The following is a 21,769-nucleotide window of genomic DNA, read 5'->3' as shown; positions in this document are numbered from 1 at the left end:
TTTTCCCTAATTTTCTCTAGCAACACTTTTCCTTTGGTTTGGTCAGTTGAACTCAAAAGGTTTGGTACCTAAAATGAGTATCAACTGTTACCGGAATAGCACTTGGGAAATGCAATCCTAGAAAAGGCAAATGTGTAACCGAGGTGCTTGACAAAGTGAAGTGTCCAGTCTCCACACGGTAATGTCTCCCACATTAATCACTAGGTTAATGGCTGCTCCTGGCTAGATCACAGGACCCTGCATGATACTGGAATGCTCCGTGGTGAGGTACTGCAGAGGTATGTGCACAAACACCCACCCATTTAAGCTTTCAATAAATATATCATTTTAAACCATTTCAGTAGAATAAATTAAAAATACTGCATTTCTGTTGGCCAGCTTTGCTTCTTGAGCTGGCCTGGAGTGCTGCTCCTGACATAGTAGACACAATAATTAGTGGCTACCCTAAGCTCTTTAGACTCCAGCACTTCTCACTCTTCAAGCCTTAGCACCTGTTTTGCAGCAATAATGGTTTTGTTTGTTTGTTTGTTTTGTTTTGTTTTGTTTTTTTGAGACGGTGTCTTGCTCTGTCTCCCAGGCTGGAGTACAGTGGCACGATCTCGGCTCACTGCAAGCTCTGCCTCCCAGGTTCACGCCATTCTCCTGCCTCAGCCCCCCGAGTAGCTGGGACTACAGGCGCCCCCCACCACGCCCGGCTACTTTTTTTTTTTTTTTTTTTTTTTTGTATTTTTAGTAGAGACGGGGTTTCACCGTGTTAGCCAGAACGGTCTTGATCTCCTGACCTCGTGATCCGCTCGCCTCGGCCTCCCAAAGTGCTGGGATTACAGGCGTGACCAACCGCACCCGGCAATAATGGTATTCTTCATTAGCACTGCCACTGTCATGGGGCCAAACACATCCAGGAACTGGAGTGATATAACCGGCTTTTTCTCCGACTCCTTCAAAATCCACATCTCCAACCAACTTGGGTTTGGCAGTTACAGGATCGTGAACTCTATTTATTCCCACATCAATGACTGCTGCTCCTTCCTTGATGATATCTGCTGTGATCAGATTTGGAATGCCTGCAGCAGATATTACAATATCTGCAAAAATGGTATGTTTCTTCGACTGCTCTTTGGGAGTATATCGATGAGATACTGTAACAGTGGCATCACCTCCGGGACGTTCATGCGCCCCATCTGTGTGCAGTAACATTACAAAGGGCATTCCAACATTTTTTGACCTTCCAGCCACAACCACATTCTTCCCTAGGGTTGGAATGCCAGTTCGCTTAATTATTTCCCACACACCCCACGGGGTAGCCGGTAACGTGGAATACTGGTCCAAACACATTCGCCCTACATTAATTACGTGAAAGCCATCAACATCCTTGTCCGGAGAAACAGCATTGCAGATCCTCCTCTCATCAATGTGCTCTGGAAGAGGCAGCTGAAAAAGGAGACCATCTACATTATCATCATTATTCAGTTTACCGATTACATTCAACAATTCTTCCACTGAAATTTAAGCTGGTTTCACAATGGTCTCACTGTTCATTCCCATATCTGCAGCTGCCATGGTTTTGTTGAGGACGTATAGGAGTGACTTGCAGAATTCTCGCCAACCAGGATCACGCTCAGGTGTGGCCATTTGTTGCCTGAGGCCACCCACTCTTCCTACCTCCTGCCGCACTTCCTGCTTGAACTGCTGGGCCAGTTTCCTTCCAGAAATTACAACAACTTCATCTCGAACTGCGGCGAGGTGGAAGGGGTGAGGGCGGAGGAAGCAGCTGTGCACGGGCTGCAGCAACCCAGAAGCCAGCGCCGACGTGAGGGAAGTCGCAGCCGTAGCCCGCGCCGGTGACCGCGCCAGGAACTGTTTAATATTTTTAATTTTTAGTAGAGATGGAGTATCTCTATGTTGCCTAGGCAGGTCTTGATCCCCTGGCCTCAAGTGATCTTCCCTCCTCAGCCTCCCAAAACGTTGGGATTATAGATGTGAGTCACAGCCCCCAGCCCCAAGGTTAACTTTGGAACCCCTTGGCCTAGAGGAGGGGTCCATTGCGTTGGTTGGGGGGCTTAGAATTTTATTTTTGGTTTACAAAGGTATACAATATATTTGATATACATATATATTGTGAAATGGTTACCACAATCAAGTTAATTAACACATCAATTATTTGTCATAGTTACCCACCCGCTTCTTTTTAATAAGAACATTGAAGATCTATTCCTTTAGCAAATATTGAGTATATAATACAATATTGGCCAGGGGCTTTGAGTCTGCCTTTCTGACAAGTTTTGTGGAGTGCTCTGAGTAGCAGGGTTATTTGACTATTAGGAAAGACAACAGTTTGAGGTAACAATAATTTAGGAGACTCTATCAAGGGCTGAAAGAGACCATGAAGGTAACTAGCATTGGCCCAGGAAGGACTGCCTGATTCTCCAGCAATTTTGCTTATGGAAATCTGCATTTTCTTGGTCTGGATAGTCAGCTGCAGCTCCTCACTGGTTTGTAATAGCATACTATCTTCCTAAGAGGGAATATGATGGAGTAAAAACATCACAAGTTTTAGGATCCAACACGTGGATACAAACCTTAGTGCTCTTGGGCAAGATCTTTTAACCTCTTCAGTTACTTCATCTGTTGGGTGAATAAAATAAAGTCTTCCATGCAGGGCTACTGAGAAGATTACACAAGCACTTGGCAGAGTGCCTGACTCATAATAAATGCAAAGGTCTAGAGTTGTTATCTTTACTATTATTAATATATACATTGGTCATTTCCCTCTCATGGAAACAATGACAAATTTATTTCAGAAAGTTGTTCTTGAACAATATGAGAAATACCTTCTGTTTGGGCAGACAACATAGTAAATTTCCCAACACATGCTGGATGGTCCTTTTTCTTTTCAATGTCTTATTTCTGAAAGACGTAGTAGGGGAGGGGCAGACTCAGAGAGAAGTGTGTTGACTTATTGATTCTCAGGAGCTTTGTTTTGAGTGACTGCAGACATTGCTTCCTGACCCAGTGAATGTACAGACCACTGATACAACTCCCTCCAGTAATTGAACCCCAAACAAACAATACTATTCTTCCACTTTCTTTTCTTAGCTAAACACCTTTGACATATACTGATTATTTAAACCTTCCTAGACTTTCAGTTCAATCTTTCTTTTTTCCTTCATTAGCTCTTGTTTACTTCCTTCTGTCTTTGTTGCTTTTTGCTATTCACAAATGGGGTTGGGTTGGGTGGTAAGAATCTTTTTACTTAAAATGATTTTGTGATAACTCCAAATATGAGAGAACAGGAAAGTGAACCAATAATTTTTTTTTTTTTTTTTTTGAGACAGTTTCACTCTGTTACCCAGGCTGGAATGCAGTGGTGTGATCTTGGCTCACTGCAACCTCTGCCTCCTGGGTTCAAGTGATTCTCCTGTCTCAGACTCCCGAGTAGCTGGGATTACAGGGGTGCACCACCCCACCCAGCTAATTTTGTATTTTTAGTAGAGACAGGGTTTCACCATGTTGGCCAGGCTGGTCTCCAACTTCTGACCTCAAGTGATCTGCCTGCCTTGGCTTCCCAAAGTGCTGGGATTAATTATCATTAGTTATTTCCATGCCCGGCTAACCAATTATTTTTAATAGATTTAAAAAAAGAAATTTGGAAAAGTATGCTACTTCTCTGAAGTCACACAGCTCATAAATGACAGAGGCAAGATACAAACTTAAGTTTTTCTAACCTCATAGCTCATGTTCTTTCAAGTATGCCATGCTTATTGTCAAATCTGGGAGATAAAACAAGCACACAGACTAATATAATTCAAGCTAAAGTGGGTTATAGTGACTTAAGTACTCAAAGGGAAATCCCAGCACCTCTTCTCAGAATTAGGAAGAGCCAAGTTTCAGTGGAAAATACCACAGAGATAAAGCTAGAAAGGACAGGTTGGGGCCAGATTATAGAAGGTTATGCCAAGTGAGCATGAACATATAATTCAGTAAACAACTAGAAACTGTTGTAAGTGCTTAGCCAACAAGTGACTTAATCAGAGCTAAATTTTAGGAAAATGGATTCAACAATAGTATGTTGGATGGATTAGGGCAGGGAAAAGCAGAAAGCTCTATTTGGTGCCATGAAGGATACACAGATCAATCAACCTTGTGTTCTACATGTAAAATTCTCATTACACAGTAACTTTTTACACACAAAGAAAACTTCAATGAAAGGTAGAATTTAATAAATGTCATTGAAATATACAAAATGTCTTAGTAGTTGAAGGTTGAGGTGGCAAAAACAATCTGTTTTTAGTTAGTGTAGAAGGATAGATTTGTTAGGCAGTCATTGTCAACATGAAAATTTTGAAAAGCTAGGTCTGATTTCATGGACATTTAAACTTTCTTGAAATTTATATTTCAGCTCATATGTAGACCCAAACAATTAGCTCACCATCTCTCCAACCGAGGAATTCCTTCCAAATACTAATGCCTAAAATCATTTTTTAAAATTATATATTAGGATTTCCAGTGGCAGGGTCTGGAGAAGGGGCGGCAGTTGCCATGTCCAGCTGCTAAGGTGGCAAGAAGGCCCTGAAACAGCCCAAGACGCAGGCCAAGGAGATGGACTAGGAAGATAAGGCTTTCAAGCAGAAACAAAAAGAGAAGCAGAAGAAACTCGAGGAGCTAAAAGTGAAGGCCACGGAGAAGGGGCCCTTGGACAAGGTGGAATTAAGAAATCTGACAAAAAGTAAGCTGTTCCTTGTGCCTGAGGTGATGGTGACCATTGATTTCATTCGTATTTAAACATCAGTATTCCCTGCCATAATGTCTTTTGCCACCCATAGCTGGAATGAAGTGTTGTCTTGGAGCCTGTTGTATATTTAAGAATAAACTTTTGTAAAAATAAAAAATAAAAGATAAAAATTATATATTACTATAGAAGATCTTGGCGGCCTTACCTGTAGTCCCAGCTATTTGGGAGGAGGATTGCGGGAGTCCAGGAATTTGAGTCCAGTGTGGGCAACATAGAGAGACTCTATCTTAGAAAAAAAAAAAAAGGAATTATTTAGGTATGCAAAAAGGCAAAGTTAAGAGTAAGAATTTGGTTTTTAAAATAAAAGAAAAAGAAGCAAATCTACAGTAAGTTTTATTTTTAGAGCTGCTGCTTTATCAACTAAACCAAGATGAAACACTTATTCATAAGATGACAAAATTTTTTTTCTTCTTAAATTCATTTCTGAGTTAATACATATCTGACTCATTGTCACCAAAGAGGAACCTTCTTGCAGAGACTTGTGCAGCTGCCCTAGGGTCAGTCTCTACAGAAAATATACTTACCTTCATGCAGTGCTAATAGTGTAAATGTTAGTTGAAATCTGATTTTGATTATAAATAAGCCTTTTTTTTTGAGACGGAGTCTCACTCTGTCGCCCAGGCTGGAGTGCAGTGGTGCCATCTCGGCTCACTGCAAGCTCCACCTCCCAGGTTCATGCCATTCTCCTGCCTCAGCCTCCCGAGTAGCTGGGACTACAGGCACCCGCCACCGCGCCAGGCTAATTTTTTGTATTTTTAGTAGAGACGGGGTTTCACTGTGTTAACCAGGATGGTCTCGATCTTCTGACCTCGTGATCCGCCCACCTCGGCCTCCCAAAGTGCTGGGATTACAGGCGTGAGCCACTGCGCCCGGCCATTATAAATAAGATTTTATAAAAATTGACAAATAGACTAGAATTGTCTTTGCAAAAGTGAGATTTTTAACAATGAGGTTTCTGGTTTCTTGAGAAAATACAAACTCCCTAACACAGACTCATGTGCAATGAGAACGTCCATGAAGCTCTCAGAAAGTAAGACGGAGCAGTGCAAATATCTGTAACAAGCAAAAATGCCACAATGTAGAAAAAGCAGGATTAATGTCATTCTGATTCAAAGCTTTTAAGCTTGGAAATCCATCTCACAGAAAGGATAAGAACTCAAGTTTATTTCAGTTGAAGCAAAACAGGAAGAACAGTAAGTAGCTAATCCTGATAATGGGAAAAGGGGGGAAAAGACTAGCTGAGCAATTGATGTTTCCTGATTGAATGAATTGGTGAAGTCTCTGGGATTCGGGTTAAATGTTGGGGCAAATTGGGTGAGGAGGGGGTGGTTAAATTCACCTACCTGATTTTTGTTTATGAGCTCCAACTGGAAAGATAGAGAAACTTCTGAGGCATTCATTTACTGGAGATTCTGCTCTGATTTATTTAGCAGGAAATACAATATTCACAATGAAACCTAAACAAAAGCAGTTGTGGAGCTGTTGGAAGGTAGGCTTCTGATAGCAGGAATAGGAACACACCCAAGCATCAGGTCAGAAAGTTCTGGCTCCATGTCAGTGTCACCATTTACCAGCTGTGGGATTCAATATAGGAGAGTCTCAGGGGCGGCAGTGTTGCTGAAGCATTCTGGAGTTTCATTTGCACAGCAAGCACACTCTTTCCCTAGGTTGTCTAGCTACTGTGGTAGCTTGGAGGACTTGAAGATGGGGGCTTGGGAAGAGTAGGGAGGACCTGATCTCCCCATGCCTACCCCTGGCACTGCCTCAAGACCTTGAGCAAGATGCTCAATTCTCTGAGCCTAAATCTCCCATTTGCACAACAGGAATAATAATATCCCCTTACAAATCTGTTGCATATAGTAAATGAGGTTAATTAATGTGAAGTGCTGCCTCCTAAATGCTCCATAAATGTATGTTAAATGTAAAAGATATCAAAGGGGAAATACTAAAGTAGGAAATTTGTTTAAAAGCAGATTGTTTCTGTTAAAAAATTCTCAATTCTGCTCTGTTCCTAGATGAGTTTTGGTATCTATTTTCAGATATAGTTAGCCTTCCATATCTTCTGCATCCTTAGATTCAATCAATCTCGGATCAAAAATATTTGAAAAAAATTAAAAAAAAATAGAACAATAAAAAGAATATAAAAATTTAAAAATACAGCCTAATAACTATTTATACAGCATTTATATTGTATTAGGTATTATAAGTAATTTAGAGATGCTTTAAAGTATACTGAGTGTGGCTGAGGCAGGAGAATTGCTTGAACCTGGGAGGTAGAGGTTGCAGTGAGCCGAGATCAAGCCACTGCACTCCAGCTTGGGTGACAGAGCAAGACTCTGTCTCAAAAAAAAAAAAAAAAAAAAAGAGAACTAAAATGATAGCACAAGGAAACGTGAAGCTGTAAAGGTAGCTCAGTGCTCAAAAGTTACCACCTCAAAATGAAGGAAAATTGTAAAAACCGTCACAAGTCTTAGAACTCATGCCCTACTTCCACCCCAGGTTGACTATCTCACCTGCCAGGAAAAGATTTCACTCCTAATGTTGAACCAAGCATTTTGTTAGCCTGACTCTATTTGTTCTTAAATAGATATGAAGACACTTTTTATCTGAGAGCGCATTAACTACTTACAGAAGAATGAATGAATGGAGCTCCCAGAGATTGTCCCTTAGAGCTCTGCATTCATTTGCTCACTCATTAATTGAAGAAAATTGGTGGGTACATGTGCTGTGCTAAGACTGTGGACTGTGGCTAGAATGTGATGAGAAATGAGTGAGACCCCAGGAGAGAGAGTTTGGCATAAAATAGTCATTCAATTATAAACCTCTGAATCATACAAAGTACTGTATTACATTCTAGGCACTATAAAATGAGCATAATTATACAAAGGGGAAAACCATGTAGAATGTAACTTTAATACATCATACACTCTACCTGAACTGAATTTGCTATCATTAACAATTTCACTTGACTTTCTTAGAATTTAAACGGGCTTTTGAAAACATGATTTGGATATCCAGGTCCATTTAGAGAAAATGGCTAAGGAAGTCTGAATTCATGAATCCTTTTTCTCTTAAATATTCCTTGGGGTAAGAAGACGCATTCAAAATCATTCTCTTGATCTTAGAGTTTTGTTCTAAAGAGCAGGTTCTTTCATTTTTTTGTTTGTTTATGATACTGAGATTGGCATTTCTACCAACAACAAACATGTTTAGAGTAAGAGTCGGTCCGCGGGGCTCCTTTTCATCTTTTCTTAGCTACTAAATAGAGTCTGAAGTCTGGGCGATGTGGCTTGGTGTCAGTTCAAAGCAATTGTTTCCCTCAAAAAACTATTTGCCAAATGGATAAACCAACTGTGGTACTTCCATACCATGGAATGCTGCACAGCAATAAGAAAGAACCAAAGTGTTATGCTAAGTGAGAAAAGACAGTCTCAAAAGGTCACATACTGTATGGTTCCATTTATATGATAATCTCAGAAAGACAGAACTCTAGGGTCAGAGGACAAATCAATGATTGCCAAGAGTCATGGTAGGGAAGAGAGGTGACTATAATTAAGGCTGTAAACGGTAAGTATGAGGGAGATTTGAGGAGTGATGGAACTGTTCTGATTATAATGATAGTTACATGAATCTGTACATGTGTTCAAAATCATAGAACTGTACACTAAAAGAATAAAGATCCATTTTACATTATGATTTTTAAAATCAAAGCAAAGCCAAAACAAATTTGTAAGGAAAACAAGATGTTTTCCATTGTTTGTAATATCTAACAGAACATATAAGCATAAATGAAATCAGTGCAGTATGGGAGGAAGGAATGGAAAGACAGAATCTTAGATTGTTGGATGCTCATCGATTATTAATCCAGGGTTAGCAAACGTGCTTGTGGCAGATTATATTTCTGACAATAGCTGCAATGATATGTGCCATTCAACACGTTCCTCTAGATAAGTCCGTCCAGCCTAGGGAACATGGTGAAACCCCGTCACTACAAAAATACAAAAAAAATTAGCCGTATGTGGTGGCACACACCTGTAATCCCAGCTACTGAGGAGGCTCGAGAATCACCTGAGGTTGCAATGAGCCGAGATTGCGCCACTGCACTCCAGCCTCAGTGATGGAGCCAGACCCTGTCTTAAAAAAAAAGGTCTATGTCCCTATCACATGAATTTGTGACTGCCTAGACCAAGCGAGGATGGTGGAAGCGACACTATGGGATTGCTGAGGCTAAGTCATAAAAACGCTATGCACTTCCTCCTTGTTCTCTTGGAACACTTGCTCTTAGAACCCAGCCACTCTAATGTGAGGAATTCCATGTAGGCCGTGGAAAGACCTACGTGAAAAGGAACTGAAGTTTCTGCCTACACACCTGGCTGATCTTCCAGCCAGCAGCCAGCACCAACTTGCCAGCCATGTGAGAGAGCCGTCTTAATAAGAGTCAAACTATCTGAGGCTGCATGGAACAGAGAACATGTCTGCCAAGCCCTGCCCACATTGGAAATTCATGAGCAAATTAAATAATTGTTGCTGTCCTAATCCACTAAGTTTGGTGACTTGTATAGAGCAATAGATAACTAATATGTCATCTCAAGACTCATGTTTTTACTCACTTAACAGAAACAGATCAGAGTTCCTTTTGAAAATGTGGTGTTCAGAAGAGTTCTTGGGATGGAATGAAGCTTAGAGGGCAAGAGTCCATGATTGATTAGTGAAGTCATCCCCGGACATAGTCTGAGAGATGGCACCGATGTTGTCTATTTGTCAATTGTATTAGAATTCAGCACCTTCATTTTATATAATTAAGACAGAATGCAGGCAGGGTAAGATCTGCTTAAGATCACATAGATATTTAGTACCAGAGCCAAAACCTCTAAATCAAGTCTTCTGATGTGCAGTTTTGTGTTTTTTCACTTTGCCATGTCCCTTTCCAGGGACCTGAATTCTCTGATTTCCCTGAATTCCCTGATTCCAGGGACCTGAATGACAGGACACAGAGCAGCAGATACATGCCTGCATACTTCTACTTCCCTCTCCCATGCCTGTGACAGACATCATTGACACTCTCCTAAGGTCACTGGGATGCACTTGGATGACAGATTCCAAATTGCCATGATTGATGAGAACCTGAGTGGAAATATACAAAAGCTTTAACCGATTTGTATCACGAGTGTCAGAGGAGTACGGCAAAGGTGACTCAAAGTACAAACTGTACTTTGGTATGGAAAATGCATTGTGTGTGAGCAAGAGGGAATGCTTTAGGCATGACTATTCTGTATCAAGGATGCCTGTCTGAAACCACACAGACCGACTGACTTCTCAGAATCTACTAGGGAATTGCTTCTCATGTCCTTGGGGAACTGTGCTATAGATCCTGTTAGATAATTTCCATTTAATATTTTCTTATTTTGTTGTAGGTGAAAGAAAATCTGTTACTGTAGTTATGATGTTGTATGTATATAATTTGGCTTCATTTCAGACACAATAGAATTGGAATGCATACAACACATACAGGGCGGTGCTGAAATGTTGGACACTTTAGTGGCTCTGTTCTTCACGGTGTTCTTAGCATCGTCTGAGAGCAAGGTAGGCTCAGAAAAAAAAAATAGAACATTTCTAGGGTAAAACTTAAAAGCAGGATATGCAAACCTATGGCACTATGGACTACAGCGTAGCTCACTGAGTACAGCATTCAGACTCACCCAGTGTAGGACCAAGAGCAGAGCTTCTCTAAACTTGATCACAGTGAAGCAAAACACCCTGCAAAAGCAACTGTAACTAAACTCCTAGAAAAACAATGATCACTTTCTCCCCTCCTACCATTCTGACTAGTGTATGGGATGGGGTGAGGTGGGGTTATTTGCATAAAACAAGTAGCCAAGTGCATTCACTTATTTATTTGTTTGTGGAGTACCTAGTAAGTGCAAGGTGCTCTGTTAAACACTATGGGGGAACACAAAGATGAAATGGACAAGGATTTTGTCTTCAAAGGTTCTCTAGCAGGGACCCCACCATGCTCTCTTAATAGAGTAGGATTTGAGAACATGGGCCTAATGAGTCAGAAATCTAATTATCAACCGGTGGCACCCCAACAAGAGATCATGGGGCTTAATCCTTAGAAGTAGGATACATCTCTACAATTGTCTACACAAACCAGCAGGCATCAGAAATGTTAACAGCATGCCCCTTCACCTTTCTCTCTACCTCCCTTCCCTTTCTCTCTCTTTCATTATTCATGGATTTCATTATCATTAGAAAAATTGTGAATTGCTGGATCACTTAGATGCATTACTATCCTCTTATGAAACTATTCCTGATGATGAAATTCTTTTAATCAGCCCCACTTTCAGATTTTCATATAGGCTTGTCCTTTAACAAGTTTTTTTTTTTTTCCAGAAAAATATGCAGCAGGTGTGGCAAAACAGAAATACAATATTCTTGGAAGTAGATTTGTTTGGATAATAATTAAACTTTCCTTTTTCTGTACTTGGACTTTCTTCTTCTAGTAATTTCTTTGTCTACATTAAATTTTCAAGAAGGTTGACGTTATCATTCTTTTAAACTCTTCAAAAGACAGTCAAATTCTTGTTACATCTTTTCAGGTTTTTTATCTTAGGAGCTGTTCATTTATATTTCCCTTAATCTTTTCTGGAATAGACTATCTCATTGCTTCCCACTGGGTTTTCCTAAATACCAGCAACTTGTTTTTCAACAAATAATCTTAACCCAACAACCACCTCTCAAAGCTTTATAACATCTGGTAAATGCTAGTGCACGGGAACAAGGCGGAAAAGAATCTAAAGAAAGAATATGGGGCCAGGATCGGTGGCTCATGCCTGTAATCCCAACAGTTTGGGAGGCCAAAGCGGGCAGATCACCTGAGGTCAGCAGATTGAGACCAGCCTGGTCAACATGGTGAAATCCCGTCTCTAATAAAAATACAAAAAATCAGCCGGGTATGGTGGCTTGCGCCTGTAATCCCAGTTACTTGGGAGGCTAAGACACAAGAATCGCTTGAATCCGGGAGGTGGAAGTTGCAGTGAGCTGACATCACACCACTGCACTCCAGCCTGGGTGACAGAGTGACTCTGTCTCAAAAGAAAGAAACTGCACTCCAGTCTGGGTGACAGAGTGGCTCTGTCTCGACAGAGAGAGAGAGAGGGAGGGAGGGAGGAAGGGGGGGAGAGAGAGAGAGACAGAGAGAGAGAGAGAAAGGAAGGAAGGAAGGAAGGAAGGAAGGAAGGAAAAGAAAGAGGGTTTTGGAGTTGATCCAATCTGATGTCATGCAAGGCTCTGCCAGTACCTTGGTGACTCTGATAAATTAATCTTACCAGGGCATCAGTTTGCTTATCTGTAAAATGGGAATAAAATTCACACTTCAAGGTAATTATGAGGATTAAGTACAGTATAAGAAAGCAGAGAGCATGGTCCATAATAGGCACTCTTTTAACAATTTCCCTTTGCTTTCTCCTAGAAACGACAATGATAAAGCTCAGGATTTAATCATTAAAACATAAATAGTTACAGATGCAAAACACTCATGTCCCAACTAGCTCTTCTGACACTTTGATATGCAGAATATTTGGCATTTTTCCTCTTTCTTCTTAATGGAAAAGTGCTCCTAATATTAGTAAAAATGAAAATTTTGGGGGGAAAATGATCCAGTTTCTTTATCTCTGGATAAAGAAAATAGAAACAGCTGTTTCTATTTTTGTCACGGCCTGGCTTTTATACAAACCGGTCACATTTTCTCCACAGTCACAAACAGGGTGTGCTTATCATGGCATCACCTCTTTCAAGGGACTAATAGTTTTATTCCAGGTGATAGTGAGAAGCAGCTAGAAAAGGAGGATTGGAAGGCTGCGGGGGTGTTAAAGTTATCTGATGATACTGTTCGAACCTTTCTCCGGCACAGAAACTCCACAAAGAACTCCTCTGCAGTTTTCGCTACCCAGGGCTGTTTCTTTAAATTGTTTGACGTCAGAGAAGGAATGCTATAGCAACAGTCTGTCAAACTGGAATTAACTCCGAAGAAAAATGGGGGTGGGGAGAGGAAAAATGCTCCCAGGCGGTACTGACTTTAGAGGAAGCAAATTGGATAGATGCATTTATTTTATGACATTTTAAACATAAAACACCCAGATAAATGTGAGAAAGAAAAAAAAAACTCGATTGAGATGCATGTGGTGTTTAACTCATGCAGAGAAGAGCGACTTGGCAGGGATATCTGGAAGGCCTTCCAGTTTTATCAACGACAATAGGAACAATAACTTCCAAGTATTTGGAGGCAGGCTTCGTGCAAACATTACTTCATTTAATATGCTTAGCACCTTTATCAGGCAGGTATCACTATCCTTATTTTGGCGATGACGAAACTTAAGCCCGAGACGGTACACGGTCCTACAACTAGTGATGGTAGAGCGGGGAATGTAACGCAAGGTTGTGCGACTCTGGGCTTCAGTTTACTTTCTGACATTTAGAATTCCAGAATGGGAAACCCAAACGGGACCTTTGGGGTCTTCTAGCTCTGCCCTTCGATCCTGCTCACCAGCAAACTGGCGCCTGTCAGAGCCGGAAAGGAAACTGGCCACGCCACTTAGACGGGCGCTACTTAGCAGCGTGCCCCAGCGCCGCACCAACAAGAAAACGAAACTGCCCGGGAAGGAATGTTTTTCTTCTCCTTCGGGCAGGAAACGAGAGAGAAAATAGGAAGCAGAAGCTGCGCGCGGCTCCCGCTCCCTTCGCCCCCCGCCCGGGCTGCGCGCGCTCCGAGGGTCTGCGCGCCCCCGGCACGTCCCCGCCGGGCCCGCGCGCCTCGTGCCTCGTGCCTCGCGCCTCCAGCCACGTCCCCGCCCTGGCTCCGGCGCGCCGCGGAGTTGGCTGCTGGGCGGTGCGGGACTGGGTGTGGCCGGCGGTTCTGGTTTCGGCGGTGCGCTGGGCTGCGCTCTCCCCGCGGGCTCCGAGCACCAGGAGCTGCTGTGCGCTCAGCGGACCCCGGCAGCGCGCGGTCGACGCGGGCCCGAGCTCCCTCCAGGTAGGCGGCGAGCTCGCGAGCGGCGGCTCTTTGGTGTGCCCGGCGAAGCGCTCCCGGGCTTCTCGCAGAGACGTGGGGCGCCGCGAGCCAGTCCTGCAAAACGGGGCCCGGGTGACGGTGCGGGGCGGGATGGGTCCCTCCTGGCTCCGGGACTGAGGGCTCGGGCGGCGGACGGTGCCCGGGAGGGACGGGGAGGGCGCGCCTGGGTCGCGCTGCGCTGCTGCGCGGGAACCGGCCTCACGACCGCCGGCGCAGGCACTTCCCGGGTGGTCCAGATGGCTCGCCCGGGCCAGCGAGGAATGGTCGGCGGTCCAGGTCCTCCAGACCCCCTGGGTTTCTCGTCACTCCCCGAGGCCTCCTCCCAGGAACTCAGAGTACGAGCCCGTGCGTGCCCCCAAAATAGCGGGTATTCGGGACTGCCCAGGAGGGCTATTGGGTGGAGAGCGCTGGGAAAACTCATAAAAGTTCTACGCTGAGTACAAAATTAGTCCAGTGGTTTTGTATCTGATTTATTTTGGGAATGATATAATGTCCAGAGTTTGGGGATGGGAGGGGATTAATGAATTTTGAATACTTGTGAGTTCAGTACAAGAAAAAGTGTTTTCCTTTTCTCTCCACCTTTTGCTACTTCAGAACACAGATGATTGCCATATACTTTGATATGTATTCCTATTCGCTAAGGGAAAATTGAATTTTCAAAAGTTTAAAACCAGGCTTTCATTTGTTTATATAAGCAATACTTTGTTATTTTGCATCTCCTTGTCTTCCCTTTTCTCCCTCTCCTTCCCTTTCTCTTTCCATAGAGGATGAGGATGCATCTTTCTCCCTCTCAGCCACTGACAAAGTAGCTTGGCGTGTGGATTAGCACTTTATCGGAAAGTTTTCTTAACACGTTCAAAATTTAATTGTTGATTAGAACTTTTATTATCAGTCCATCTCAGTGTTGCAAACTGAGTTTATGACCATTAAGTACATCTTCTAGGACAGAGATAGAACACACGCTGCTTATTTAAGATGGGAGGGAAGTCATTTCTAGTCGGAGAGGAAAACGACGGATTAGGTGCATTTAAAATTGTGTGCTTTGAGTCTCTGCCATTGTTCATTTTAATACTCTTCAGTGTGGTGCTTTTGGTTTACTACTGATCCTGGGCTCTGAAAATTTGCTGTATATTTCAGTATGTGGTTTTAAAACATTTTAAGATTTTCCATGTTGCTTTTTGGTTTGTAGATGAATTTGAAACTGAAATAGAAACTTTTAAAATGTCTTATTGAACTTTGTCAACCTTCTGTATATACTTTTATGAAACTGATTAATACAGCTTTTGATACATTTAGGTTGGTTCATCTCTTTGTGGGCCTGTAGACATTATTTAGGAAGTTATTCCGAGTCATTGGCCTTTGTTAACCTGTAGAATCGTTTCTTTTAAACAATTGGCATGTAAGTATGTCAGCACATACTTTTACACTTTAAAAATAGACTCTGGGGCAATTTGAAAATTAAGAATTGGAACTAAGTGTTGGACATTTTTCTGCCCTTACCAAATGCTGCCTGAGATGGTGTGATTTCTCTTAGGCGTGTTATTGAAGTCAGCTGGCTGTGTCATCAGTTTCTTTACCTTGCTGACTATTAATCTGCATCTGTTATGGACTTATTTATTAAAATATTTCTTCTGGGCTGGGGCAGTGCTGTAAGTTATTCTTCTTATATCTCACAATAACACCCTTATCTACTTCCACAGGTAAGGAAACTGAGGTTTTAAGTAACTTGGCAGTGGTCATGTAGGCGTTAAGTAACTCAACTGGTATTCGAAGCAAGACCCCTCTGCTTCCACAGTCCGTGTTCTTTCCCCTGTGCCATATTAACTTAGTACCAGGGCATTAGGAGTGACCCTCAATTACTCATTAGCATGTGTATAAAATATCCAAGACATCCCAGAGACATGTTTGTTTTTCCAGTATGATCATTATTGTCCGTCCATGTTTTTATACAACTTCTCACATCAGCCATTCTCTTTTCACCATGCTACTCCTAGTTAAATGTCTTGTTCCAAGTTCAAAACCTCCCTTTTGCCAGGGCACAGTGTATCCTATTGATATTAACAGGTAGTGATGGTTTAATTATTTTGATAAAATAATAATGCCATTTTAATGTGGGTTCTCTAGAAAGAGAGTTGTAACTAATTTGGAAGGTTACGAACAGGATGGCAATCTGTTTTGGGATATGAGAATCCTTTATATACCTCAAATTAAACCAGGCGATATTTTGATAGATATTTCCCTCTGCAATTTATCATACTCTCTCCTGTGTCTTCAATTTGTCAGTTACTACAGAGTCATTTGCACTATTTTACAGTCTGTCTCCCATTTTAAAATAAAATTGTTTCTTGATCAGTGTTCTGCTTCAGTGACTGCCTCATTTCTTTTTATTTATTTATTTTTATAAATAGAAGCAGGATCTCACTGTGTTGCCCAGGCTGGTCTTGAACTCTTGGGCTCAAGCAATCCACCCACCTCAGCCTCCCAAAGTGTTAGGATTACAGGCATGAGCCACTGTGTCCGGCCCTGCCTCATTTCTCTACCTCACCTTGAGGAAGCTTAGTTTTTTAACAGCACAAAAATAAATACAGGAGCAATAACCAGAAACTAATTAGTTAACTACAGGCACTGGGTAGGAACTGAGTAAACGGGAACAACAGAAGGAATGGCGTTGCTCTGAATATACCTTTTTGCATAGTTTTGAGTTTTGGAAACTGTTAGTCTTTTTTATGTTCAAAAATAAAATTAACAAGATGTGGAGAGTGGGACTCCAAAACTGAATACAAACAGCAACAACAAACCGTGTATTTCTGTGAATAACATAAACTCCCAGAAGAAAGAAAGAAAAAAAAAAAACCCAAGTAAGTTTTGAGCACAGGATTAAAGATTAAAGAACTGAAAAAATAATCTTGAACTCTGTGTACTCTGTGTAGTAGGCTATTATTTGTATGGTAGAGGTGTAGCAATTCTGAAACTATTTTGTGTGTGTTACAGGATTGAGCAAATGGGTCAATTCATTGATATTTTGGGAACTGGGATTTTCAGTGAGGAAGAAGATAACTAAAAATATGAAACAGGCCTGGCGTGGTGGCTCACACCTGTAGTCCCAGCACTTTGGGAGGCCAAGGCAGGCGGATCACAAGGTCAGGAGATCGAGACCATCTTGGCTTACACGGCGAAACCCTGTCTCTACTAAAAATACAAAAAATTAGCTGGGCGTGGTGGCAGGTGCCTGTAGTCCCAGCTACTCAGGAGGCTGAGGCAGGAGAATGGTGTGAACCCAGGAGGCGGAGCTTGCAGTGAGCCGAGATTGCGCCACTGTACTCCAGCCTGGGCGAGAGAGCGAGACTCCCATCTCGGAAAAAAAAAAAAAAATTGAAACAGAAGAAGGCAATGAAGAACTCTTGATTTTGGATTGGAATTAATGGTATCAACATGAACTCATGATTAAAATATATATTCACATATGCCTACTTGCATCTATTTGCTAGTTCTGTCTAATTAAAGGGCCCAGAAGCAGTGACATTCTAGGTAATTAATTTGGATTCAGGCAATGTTACTTCAGGCAAGTGCCACACAGTCTCAAATGATCTCTCCAGATTAACACCAAGGGGAAAATAGTAGCTTCACAGTGGAGAAGTGTGGCAGACACTACCTTAACCAAGGGATCAAAGTTAGCATCGCCAGTAGTAGCATAATCATGTTCTTCTTGCTGTGTCTGAACCGAGAACATCATTACTTTTCTGTGGTTTTTCTAAAATAACCAGAATTTAATCACAAGGAAACAGTTGGGGGACCTTTATTGAGGATTATTCTAGAAAGTAACTGCCTTGTAATCTTCAAATATGTCGGTGTCATGAACGACAAAAGGTAAGGAACTATTTCAGATTAAAGGAAGTTCAAGAGACATGGTAATTAAATACCATGCATAATCCTGGATTGGATCTTGGCTTGGAAAAAAAAAATCATTTCTCTAAGAACATTGTTAGGATATTGGCAAGATTTAAATATGGAGTAATAGTGTTGTATCAGTGTTAAATTTTCTGAATTTGATAATTGTTTTGTGATTATGTAAGATAATGCGCTTGTTCTTAGAAGATAACACAATGAATTGTTTAGGAGTAAAAGGTCAAAATGTTTTTAGCTTACTCTCAAATGGATAGACAATAATGATTCCATATATAGAGAGACTGATAAAGCAAATATGGTACAAGTTAGCAATCTAGGCGAAGGGTACAAGGGTGTTCACAGTATTACTATTTTCAAGTTTAAGATTTTTAGAATTGAAAAGTTAAAAATAAAACTTCAAACAGTAACAATGCAGCTTTGCTTCAAAAAGAAAATCTTTGAAAGACTCCATATAGGCTGCCTCTCCTCCTTATCTGCCATCTTCTTCTGAACCCACTCCAGAGAGACATTATTCCTCCTACTTCATGAAACAGTTCTTCTCCAGGTCACCAGGGATGTCAGTCTTGCCAAACTGGATCTTCAGCCACATTTGATACAGGCAACAGATAACTCCTTTCTTATCAAAATGTCTTTTCCCCTTGGCTTCTGGGACACTCGCTCTCTCTGATTTTCATCCTGCCTCATTGGCTACAGTTTCTCATTCTTATCCATCTCAGTAAATGGTACCACCATCCACCAGGTTGCTCAGGCTAAAAATTCTAAGAGTTATCCTCATTCCCCTGTTTCACTCATCCTAAATCTATTCCTTCAATAGCAAGTATTATGGGCTCTACCTTCAAAATCACTGCAGATTGGACCATCTTTTTTAAAAATTTGATTTGACCATTCCTATCACCTACACTGCCACCACCACTCTTGTGTCAAACTGTATTCTTTCCTGGCCTGGATGACTGCAGGAGCCCCCCAACTGGTTTGTCAGCTTCTACTCTCTGTCTCCCACCAGCCAGCATGAACTTTAAAAGAGGTAAATCAAAGCAGGTTATATCTCAGTCATCAGAACCCATTATTGTTAGATAAAATAAAAATGTTTTAGCCAGGCATGGTGGTGCATTTCTGTGGTCTCAGCAACATGGGAGTCTGAGGTGGGAGGATTGCTTGAGTCCAGGAGGTCAAAGTTGCAGTGAGCCATGTTTGTGCCTGATTAATAGAGTGAGACTCCATCTGAAAAAAAATCAGGAGTTTTTTTTTTTTTTTACCATGATCAAGAGGCTATGACTGGACTCTGGGGCACCCTTCTAGTCTCCTCTGCTGCTCTCTGCTGTGCTCACTCTGTTCCAGCCTCGCCATCGTCACTGCTGTTGGTCCAGCATGTCGGGTTAGTTTCTGCCTGGGCCTTTGCTTGCTGTTCTGCCTGGAATGCTTTCTCGCAATTAAGACATGGCTCATCCTCTCATTTCATTCAGTCCTTACTTAATTTATACAAAAATAGCCTTCCTCCTCACCCTCTAACTTCTTGAAGTTCTTGCAGTTTTTTTCTTGCATACGACTTATCTGTACTTAAAATTATGATGTGCTTTCTTGTTTATCTCCTAGACAAATACAGAACAAAGCACTATGGCAATGGGAAGTTTTGTTTTGTTTACTACTGACTCTCTAGAGCCTGGAATAGGTTTGGCACATGGTCAGGACTCAGATATTTGTTGAATGAAGGAATGAATGCATGAATTAGTATTTGCTGTATCTTAGCTAATGCTGTTTCAAATATAGAAGACAGTTTCCCAAGAATCTGACAGTATTAGTGCTATGTAAGGTGTTTGGTAATGCTGCTAAAGCTTCTCTGAAAGCTAAAAAGTTACCAACTTTGAGTGTTTCACGTTGTCACCTTTCTTTTGTATGCCCTCTGGTGGAGTGATAATAATAAGCGGCAAGCGAGTAGAATAGGTCGAGAAGAAACTAAAAGGCAAGAACTTAGATCACAAACTGGATAATTAACTTAAAAAAATAGATTTGAAAATTTTAATTTTAGTTAAGCCTCCTGAATAATTATAATAAGATTAGAAAGAATGAAAAGAAAATGAGGCACAGTTAGATTTGAAGAGATATCTGGCTTAGGATGAAAAAATAACCTATTGCACACACCCAAAATGTTTGGATTACTTAAAATAATTCCTGCTTAAATATACTTCTGTCCCTTAAAGTATTTTAATATTTTTCCATCTTTGGTTCAAAGACCTCTTTCTCTCAACCGTAGTAATCATTTCAGTGAACGTTTATTGACTTTACCATGTGTCGGTTAATGTACGCAAGTGGTGAAGCCAGTGTTCAGACTCCAGCAGTAGAGGACCAGAGACAGTGCACTCAATCATCATGCTTCACTACCACCTTTGTGCTAATGTCCTGTGGATGGTACAGGGACTGGAGAATTTCCTTTAGAGCAATAGTTATGGACAGAAAAATGCTTGGTAAGTTCACAGTGTGTATTCCTCAGTTCCATTTTCCAGTATGTTTATAGAGAGCCCTTTCTTCCAGAATTGCTGAAAGATGTGTTATCTTTTTTGAAATAGGAATCACATGAAATGTTTCCACGCTCAGGTGCTACTGACTTGCTAAAATAATATAAAGTTTCTCTTAGTGTACATATTTAATACTTACGGCAGTAACAGCTTCATTGTTCCCCCACTTTTGGCTTTAGCAGGGTTTGTTCATATACTGTATAGTTATTACAAAGGAAATTTAGTATACCTTACTGGGTAAGGACAAACTTCTACTGAGATGCTTATCTTACTTGCAGTAGGAAACCTCCAAAAAAGAATTCGTTCAGAAGATATCATTATTCTTAGTATCTTTGCAAGTCAGTACTTAGAGCACTAACAGTGTCTTCTTAATAGCTGCATAATATTTCATTGTATGAATGCATCATATCTACTCTCCTATTTACATTTTAAATTTTTTGTCATATAAACAATTTGCTAATGAATATCCTTAAACATTAATTCTTAGCTATCAAAAGTGTTGGCCGGTTGCAGTGGCTCACGCCTGTAATCCCAGTACTTTGGGAGGCTGAGGTGGACAGATTACTTGGGCCCAGGAGTTCAAGACCAGCCTGGGCAACCTGGTGAAATGCCATCTCTACAAAAAAAATACAAAAATTAGCCAGGCGTGATGGTGTAAGCCTGTAGACCCAGCTACTTGGAAGGCTGGAGTAGGAAGATTGATTGAGCCTGGGAGGCAGAGGTTACAATGAGCTATGATCATGCCATTGCACTCCAGCCTGGGTGACAGAGGAGACTTTTAATTGCCTTTAAAAAAAAAAAAAGAAAGAAAGAAAAAAAATACATAAAATACTCTTTTTAGAAGCCTTACTGTTTCTACTCTCTTTTAGCTTGTCATGAATTTTCAGCTATGGAGAAATTGAGGAAATCTGCTTTCTTTATGGAACAGATTCTGTCAATTTCTCTATAGCTGAAAAAAGGGAGAATACTACTTTGGGAGGGACAAGATGAGGACAATGGCCCCTATGCTCAAAGAGCTAATAATCCCTAGGCTCTTATATAGAAGTTTTAATTTTTTTTTTCTGGCAGCACTTAGCAATTGCTTGACTCAGTTTTTTTCTCCTTATTTTTATATTCAGTTTTTCAACAAACACCTTTACCCAGAAATTGTTTAAAATATGAAAATTGGTCATTAACTACTTGGTAATGTGATAAAAACCCAGTAAGGCAGCTTAAGCTGAATGAGGTTTTATGTCTAATTGGCATGTGACATAAATTATATACGTTGTGTTTAGGATAGTTAAAAAGGCTTACGGTGGCTCGTTTTCATCAGGAAATAATTTAAGACATTCTAGAATTCTGCAAATTAAAATATGTGTGTATGTATATATGTATGTGTGTACTTTTTGAGACAGAGTCTTTCTCTGTCACCCAGGCTGGAGTGCAGTGGTACAATCATGGCTCACTACAGCCTTGACTTCCTAGGCTCAAGCCATCCTTCCATCTCAG

The 21,769-nt window shown here is 41.1% G+C and overlaps 1 protein-coding gene and 1 pseudogene across 1 annotated transcript in view; one reads left to right on the top strand and one right to left on the bottom strand.

Moving 5' to 3' along the window:
* Positions 1–350: 350 nt before the first annotated feature.
* Positions 351–21,769, bottom strand: part of LOC711602 (uncharacterized) — a 40,073-nt pseudogene continuing 18,654 nt past the window's right edge.
* GNB4 (G protein subunit beta 4) overlaps positions 13,775–21,769 on the top strand; it is a 55,283-nt gene continuing 47,288 nt past the window's right edge. Inside the window, 1 exon segment of the mRNA NM_001261165.1 lies at positions 13,775–13,823. The gene's annotated coding sequence lies outside the window, so the exon portion shown is untranslated.

Source organism: Macaca mulatta, chromosome 2 (genome assembly GCF_049350105.2).
Source record: "Macaca mulatta isolate MMU2019108-1 chromosome 2, T2T-MMU8v2.0, whole genome shotgun sequence".
Taxonomy (NCBI): Eukaryota; Metazoa; Chordata; class Mammalia; order Primates; family Cercopithecidae; genus Macaca; species Macaca mulatta.
Note: the sequence above shows the minus strand (reverse complement) of the source record. Positions and strands in the feature narration are given on the sequence as shown.